Here is an 8,706-nt window from a genome sequence, read left to right on the forward strand (position 1 = left end):
AGTTTCTCATGTCATGTAAAATTTTGACAAATTTCTATAGGTGGAGAGTATACTAACTTACTGCATCACAGCCTGGTATGGAAATACCAGTGCCTACAAAAAGTAGTGGAGATGGCCTAGTCCATCAACAGGTAAAAACCCTCCCCACCATTGAGCACAGCTACAAGGAGCACTTTTTCAGGAAAGCAATACTCATCATCCAGGACTGCAACCATCCAGGCCATGCTCTCTTCTGATTGCTGCAAACAGGAAGGAGATACAGGAGCTTCAGTTTCCACGCCACCAGGCTCAGGACCCCTCAACTATCAGGCTCTTAAATTAGAAGGGATAAATTCACTTCACTTCACTCACCATAACACTGAATTGAATCTGCAACCTATGGACTCACTTTCAAGGTCTCTACAATCTCATGTTCTTGATATTTATTGCTTATATATTTTTTATTATGATTTTTTTCCTTTTTTTGTATTTGCACAATTTATTCTCTTTTGCACACTGGTTCATTTGTCTTTGTTGTGTGTGGTCTTTCATTGATTCCATTGTAATTACTGTGAATGCTTGCAAGAAAATAAATCTCAAGGTATAGTATATGGTGACATATATGTACTTTGATAATAAATTTGCTTTGAACTTTGAAATTTGATCTCTAGGACTTGATCCTACAGTTTTGAATAAGGTAACAATACAGATAGTGGACACCCTGGTTGCAATTTCCAAAATCCATAGAATCCATAATCATTTCTCCGGGTTGGTGGGTAAAAATTGTAATCCCACTATTTACGAAAGGTAGAGGAGTGATAACAGGGAACTGTAGAATAACTAGCCTGACATCATAGTAGGGAAAATGCTAGAATCCATAAGTAATCAATGGGACATGGAGAATACTAGTAAGATTGGACAGAATCAACATGGATTTACTGAGGGGGAAATTGTGTTTGACAAACCTTTTGGAATTTTTTGATTCTTTAGTTTAAGGGTAAACCAGTTCATGAGTTGTATTTGGGTTTGTGGAAGCCCTTTGACGAGATGCCACACAAGAGGTTATTAAACAAAGTTGGAGTGTACAATATTAGAAATAATATACTGGTGTACATTGAGGATGGTGGACAATGCATAGTGAATATAATTGTCTTGAATGGTTAGGAGGGTGTAACCATTGGAGTACTGCAGGGATTGGTGCTGATTCCCAATCTCTTCACATTTCGTGTTCATGATTTAGATGACAAAATCAAGGACAATATATAAATTTGTCGATTATATAAATTTAGGTGGTAATGTGGGCTGCAGGAAGGATACAGAGGTTTTAGGAGGAAACGCAATTATGAAGAGTGTAAATAGGGTAAATTCAAGCTGGTTTTTTTTCCTTTTAGGTTGTGTAGGACTAGAACTAGAGGGTTTATGGGTAAAAGGTGGAATGTTTAAGGGGAACATGAGGGGGAACTTCCTCACTCAGAGGGTGATGAGAATGTGGAAAAATTGCCTGTAGAAATGGTGGATGTGGGTTCGATTTCACTATTTAAGAGAAGTTTGGATAAGTACGTGGATGGGATGGGTTTTTAGGGCTATGGCCCTGATGATGATGGATGGTACTAGGCAGAATAATTGTTTGGCACAGACTAGATGGGCTGAAAGGCCTGTTGCTGTGCTGTAGTAATCTATGACACTATGATTATATGAATAAGCCAAGTAAATGACAAAAGGTATTACAGATCATATAATTTGGACAATGTGATATTGAAAATAGGGAGACTGCGTACTTTATGTAAATGTGATAGCTATTGGAGTTCAAAAGAACTCATGGGTGTTCTTGTACGTGACTAATTGAAGTTTAACATACGGATTAAGTAAACAATTAAAAGAGAAAATAACTACAAAATAGAGATGCTGTGATCCAGTTCTGGAGAGTTCTAGTGAGACAGCATCTTGGAGTTTATATAGAGGTCTGGTCTCCCAGCCTGAAGAAGGATATACACATTTGCCATATAAGGATTGCAGTGAAGGGCCACCAGTTTGTTTCCTGGTATGATGGGTACAACATATGAGGAGAGATTAATCAGACTGAGGCTGCATGCTTTTTTGTTTTAGAACAATGAGCGTTCATCTCATTGAAGTATCAGAAGTTGTTAAAGGGTTTTCCAGTGTAGATGTGTAATGTTTCCCCTGGTTGGAGTATATCCAGGAATTGCAATCTAAAAGTAATGATTAATTATTCAAGACAGAGTTCAGAAGAAATTTCTTCACCCGGTAAATTGTGAATCTTTGGAATTCTCTGACCAAAAGGACTGTGGAGCCCCAGCTGCCAAGTATATTCATGATAGTAATTTATAAATGTTTAGATATTCAGATAACCAAAGGTTATGGAGCTTGGACAGGTTAGTGGCAGAGTGAAACTAAAGATCAGTTTATGATCTTACTGAATGTGGAGCAGGCATATGGGACTAATTTACCTAGTCTTGCTTCTTTTCCTTATGTTCTTTTGTTCATATGGCACGATAATTTGTAACTTTGCAATAATTATCAGAAAACTATGAAGTTGAAGCTAAATAGTGTCATTCTGGTGGGAGTATTGAAGGTAGTAGTCCAAACTTAGGCACACTTAACTTTCATTTTAGACCAGGCTGACAAAATTTGCAGAACTGTTGTATCCAGGTAGCTTACCATTGGAACAGATGTAAACTTAAGGCTTCATTTCATCAATGGTGGTTTCTCATGGATATTCCAGGAAAACAGCTTTGGGGGGCAGGGTTGGGGTGGTGGTTGGGTGGGTGGGGAGAGAATATGGGAAGCTGTAGTTAGCAGAGAGAAAAGATTGAGGCAATGATTGTTGAAGGTGGATTGACAGTAATTGGGAGAAAGCATTTGGGTGGTGAAAGGTCAGAGTAAAGCCAATTAGGAACTGTTAGTTTTTTTTTCTGACCACTCAAATCCGGCTTCCATTCAAAGTGGAGTTTCCTGGGTGTTGTTTAGGTCAGTATCTCAAAAAGGACACACCTTAAGTGAGATCATTTAGATGATGGAAAAATATTAAGCAGGCATTATTTTTTTCCTCTCTTTCCAGCCATTTCTGGAACTACTGTGTAATTCTTAGATCTTTGTTTAATTCTGGCTTTCAATTAGAGAAAATGGATAGTGGTGCCAAATATTAGCATTTAATACCACAAATACATAGCAGACAAATAGCAATGAGAAGAAGCTAAAGGCTAAAAATTGTAATAATTTTATTTAAATATAATACACTTAAGTTAAATTGAATACTACACCTCTGCACTATTCGCTATGTAGTTACTTCAGAAAGATATATACTGAATATAACTTTTGAAAAAAGTATTGGAATTGAAACACTGACCATCACCTCACAAGAATTCACAGAGGACATTTTAAGATCAATTTAATTTTCTTTAGGGATAAGTACATTCATATGTTCCATACACCTTTTATGACCTTGTATAAGCAGATTTAAGAAACCATGATCTATTATCACTTAAATTATCATTTGATCTTATTGCTTAAGCTTTCAATAAAGAGAAATATTCACATTTTAATCAAAGAACAGTATGTCTTGTAGCAAAGTAGATAATATCTGTTAGTTTGCGTTTGCAAGAAGCATATATTCTTTAAAATCATAACAAATGTTAAGTATTGTTAAGGTAATTGAGGAAAAAGTAATTCAATACTACCTCCGTATAAACAATGTTGTGTGCAAAAGTACTATTGTTTATATATAGATATATATTTATATATGATAATTTTACATTCTTATCTCTATCATTAGACCATAAGTAAAATAACCCACTAGAGCAAAAAAAGGAAATTTACAGATAGTTTTGTTTGTATTGCAGCTTCTCTTATTGAAAATTGTCATTAATGAAACAAAAAATATTGACCAAAAATTGCCTGCAAAATAAAATTGTTCTTTTCATGGATGATGGTGGGTTTAATGGAGTTATATCTTGGAAAATGTTTGCCTCATGAAAATAGATGTACTCTGTAAGTTAGATTGATATCATTGTTGACAGGAGTTGATCAGCTCTGTGGACTTTTCAAGTGACCAGTCCAATATAGAAACAAGAACTAAGGACTATAAACTTACATTCATGCAAAAAGTTACAGATTATGCAAGGCAAAACAATGTAAATGCAGTAAATATTTTTTTCATCTTACCACTTGTCAGTACTTATATTTTCTCCCCTCCATCTGTAAAAATAGGTTACCCTTACTATGTCTGTGCAGGCAAGCTTAAGACTAAATGGTTTATTTTCAAAAGAGTTTATAATCTTAAATGTCTTTATTGTAAACAGGCCAGTTTTGTCTTCAACTATTCCTGGTGGAAAAAAAAGTCTTCTAGAATTTCCATTGACCGAGTTTTAGAATTATTCAGGTGGAATGGTGTAGCTTGGAATTCCCTTGGTCTCTTTCATATTCCTCCTGGGCTCGTTGAATTTTTTTGCTTTTCAGTTTCCATTTATGGAAGTGAAAGGTTGCAAGAGATGTAGATAACAAGGTAATTATTAAAGCCAGCAGGATAAGCAGTGCCACAAATGAAGAGATACTTTCCTCCAGACGTTTTGGGTCCCCTTCATTAGTTGAATTAAATTTTGAAATGTTTTCATTTTGATTACTTGGCAGCAATGTTGGCATTAAAACTTTATGAAACTTAGAATTCATTTTGAAATTAAAGCTCAAAATATCTATTTCACCGATTCTTCATGAAGCATGAACATGAGCTTGGGATTTACCATGAAATTCTAATTTCAAAAATGGGTCTCCATTAACATAGTGTAAGGTTATATTTAATGTTAATGAATCAACATAGATAACGTTAAGAGATCAAGAACTGTTCATGATAGGATGATATGGTCAGCAGACATGAACCTCCATTGTCTCACAAGCTAGCTTTGTCAAAGTGCTGGTATCTTCAGTTATTTTCTAGTTGGTTTTAAGTGATCTTGCAGTTAGGTTCACACGTAGTTTCAAAGCCCTTTTTAGGAAAACTGCTGAATTTCAAATATGGTGCATCAGGAGGCAGTCTAGAGAAAGAAACATTTCTATTTAAAGCATAGGTTTAATTCTGTTTTTCAAGCATATATAAAATCATTAATGTCTTTCTTTGATGGAATGGGAAGCTGACAGCAATGCAATGCTAATAGCAATGCTGAGTAATTTATTTGTAAAATTCTATTGGCATTTATATCAACCATATTATTCCATGTTGCAGACATCTGAAAAGAGTCATTAATAATGTCCAAAATAAAATTACTTCCATTGTTGTCTATTCCTCATATGGTTACTTCTGATTTAACACAATGATTTTGCATAGTTTCAATGCATTTTCTGGTAGTTGTGCATACAATCTAAATGAAATCATCTTGGCATTGCAATCAGTAAAGCCCCAGGGTAGAGAATGTGGGAATTGACACTTAATGGTGCACTGGTAAACTATAAAGATGCTCCAATTAAGACAAGTATCAGAGGCTCAATAGGTTTAATCAAATCGAAGAAAATTGATGTAATATACAGTATATTACTAATAACAAACCAGCTTGATCAATCCAGATTCATGGAAGTTGTAATTAATTTCATATATCTATACTTTTGGATGTTTATTTTTGTTGGACAATTGAATTATTTTAACAGTAAACATTTATGTTAATCATATATGAAAATCTTTCACGGCATTAATGGTTTTATGTAGTTAGTGATTTTTTAAAATATAGATTCTGCTGTGTACAGTAGCTTTAGGGTGAATTATATACTGGTGCAGTACAGGAAAAAGATATGGAAAATGTAAGAATTTCAAGCAAAAATTACATCTGTAAATAAAGTACAGAATAAGGAAATTGGGATTAGGCTTAAAATTATGAGAGCAACCTTGTGATTGTTTTGTTTTGCACAAAACATTGTCTTACTATAAAAGGTTGTTTTTGAATAAACCCAAGTTATTACTTTGGTCCATGTTTGATTGAAAGAGTCTCTACGCGAAGCAATACAAAGACAAAACATCTTGTTTTGCCAGTATTCTTCTGTGTAACAACATTTTGACAAAATGTTTGAACGGAGGACAACACTTAGAATATACTACATTGTTATACCTTTTTCTAAAAATAATCTTTTACCCTGAGTTAAGTTTACGCACAAATTTTACTTAGATTTCAAGACAGTCATTAGGAAGTAGTTTAATAGAAAATGTGATTACTTCACTCTAAATAGTTGAATTGTAAATGTAGTGGTATGGTATACACAGCCAAATATTATGAATAGACAGTTTGGAAAGGTTATTTTAAGACTATCATTATATATATGGCACCGATATGGACCATGTATAAGGCATGTTCAGTTATATAGTGTCTCAGTGTATTATAACCCAATGCTACATTGGGATGTTCTTTTTCTAAATGCTGTCTTTTAATTTTTTGATAAATATTGAAAATCAGGCTCTCCTTTCACTACAAATGCGGGCATTCAATTATTTAACCAGTTGGTATTGAAAGCACTGACTGAAAAGTTTGAAACCTAGTTAAGTCAAATTTGAAGTCAATGAACCAAATAACATTTTTGGAAAGGAGCATCTCCACAAGGATAGGAAAGGAACTATTTTCCCTTTAAACATTTATTGCATAGAAAATCATGGTTTGATCATCTTAAATTCATGGGGTATGTTCTTGTAAAAATCCATTACATTTTTATTTACATAATGACTGTGCTGGTAATTCCTATGTGACCTTATTTGCTCAGATAGTTATGCAGAATAAATTCTACTGCAGTTTTGTACAGTCTTGTTTCGTTGGTAGCACTAAGGGAATAGATGAGTGGAGTGAACAACTGTGGCGCAAATGCATTTATTTCAGTACATTTACAAATACCCAGTGTCTAGTGAGACATAGCTAAACTATTCTCCCAGACAGAAATCATTTAGTGGGCCATATATTAACCTTTTAATTACTGAATCTATTTATTAATATATGGCCATTAGATATCTATGGAAACTAACTCATGATTGCATGGGAAACAAAATAGCATATGCACATAGATGTATATACTGAAGCAAACTTATTCAGACTTATAGATATGTGTCGATACATTTAGCAGTTCTATATCACGTTTTAAAAAAAACCAAGGCAAATCTACATTTATATATAGGCTGGCGATGAATACATAATAGGAAATAAAATGACCGAAGCCCTGCAGGAACTTAAATATTAGGAAGATAATTTAAAGCTATGCATTGACTGAATTGTAGAGATGGTTAATCCCAGGGGCAACGGTGATGCTTTTAAGTGATTACTGAGGATTTACAGAAGCCTCGGCATATTTGAACTGGAATCTGTCGCTTTATGTACAAAAGCGGGATTCGCAAATCGCAAACTGCAATACCATCTTTCCTTAAGCATAGTTTTTCATTTCATAAAATTAGAAATCATCGCATTTTTATATTGTTAACTCCGGCTTATTCTTTTACAGAATTCTATGTAAAAACAGTAATGATGCCTGATTTCTTTATTTAATGTGATAGCCTCGGAATGGTTAAAACCGTTACCTGTTTTTGAAAGATCTGCCGCAGATGGAAGAATGTTTAATAATGGGGAGCCAGTGCTGAACGGGCGCTCTCCCCTGCTGCAGTATCACAGGTTTCCGCGCTGGCGTTAAAATGACCCAGCATTATTCCAGTTTGATCAACATTCAGCGATGAACCCTGCCGGTATCTCCCTTCTCTCTTCAACTTTACTTTACTTTATTCAGAATCACGTCACGTGAACGGAATGGTACGGTCCAATACGAGATCTTGGGAAGAAATGATACGATTCAGAAAACAAGGGAGGTGGAGACAGAGCTCAGAAAAATAGGGATGCGGTGAGAAACGCCACGAAGCAGGACTATTTATTCGACCATGCCAAACGGTACTCACACTGAGAGGAGGGTAAAGTTTAATTAATTCAAACTAAACAGTAAAGTATATTTCCAGGATTTACGTGTTTTTTTTTTGGATTCAAAGGCTGTTAGGACAAGCCCCGATTAAATGCCAAGGTTACGGAGCTCCTCTGCACTTCTCTGTGATCGTGAATTTGGATAACTGACATAAATATGCGAGAGCAGCATACTTTAGCTAAATATGCACCACACAATAATTGTTTTGCAAATCAAGCCCTGGCAGGAAGGTTTAAGAAGAGCTTGGTCGGAAACCCTTGAAGTATTAAGTAAACCCAGCATTCTGTGACAAAAACCGGTCAATCGAACATGTCAGTACACATTTTGCTTTGAGAAATCTTGAGTATTTCTACCCACCCCCTTTCTAAAGGTATTGACTCAGTCTCTACCATGTCTGTGCCCCCAGAAGTACCTGCTTTTGATATGTTAGTAGTGGCAGTGGGTGTTGGCTGCTCAGTCATCGGGAACATCATTAAGGAGACTGATCCAGTTTTACACTGTTCTTTAATGGCCCATTCTGCGGTAACACAACACGCTGTAAACTGGGGGATAAAAATAGAACCTGGGCAATCAATCCCCCACTTGAACATACAACCGATTAAATTGTCTAGTGGAAGATAGTAATTCATGAACCCTGAGAAGTGTTGCTAATCTGGTCGCCGCAGCCTCCCTCCAGCGCGGTTCTCGTTAGGACGTCGGAGCTTTTGTCTTGTTTCAGTCAGTTCAGAGCTGGCGATGTGAACAGAATCCTCATCAGCGTACGGTGACACTTCACATAGATGT

The 8,706-nt window shown here is 35.5% G+C and overlaps 1 long non-coding RNA gene across 1 annotated transcript; it reads right to left on the bottom strand.

Moving 5' to 3' along the window:
• Positions 1–4,669: 4,669 nt before the first annotated feature.
• Positions 4,670–8,496, bottom strand: LOC140734290 (uncharacterized). The gene is made up of 3 exons (XR_012100507.1): positions 8,336–8,496; positions 7,535–7,779; positions 4,670–5,027 (listed from the first exon to the last, which is right to left on the bottom strand). It is a non-coding gene; the product is annotated as an uncharacterized lncRNA (long non-coding RNA).
• Positions 8,497–8,706: the final 210 nt, after the last annotated feature.

This window comes from Hemitrygon akajei, chromosome 10 (assembly GCF_048418815.1).
Source record: "Hemitrygon akajei chromosome 10, sHemAka1.3, whole genome shotgun sequence".
NCBI classification, from domain to species: Eukaryota; Metazoa; Chordata; class Chondrichthyes; order Myliobatiformes; family Dasyatidae; genus Hemitrygon; species Hemitrygon akajei.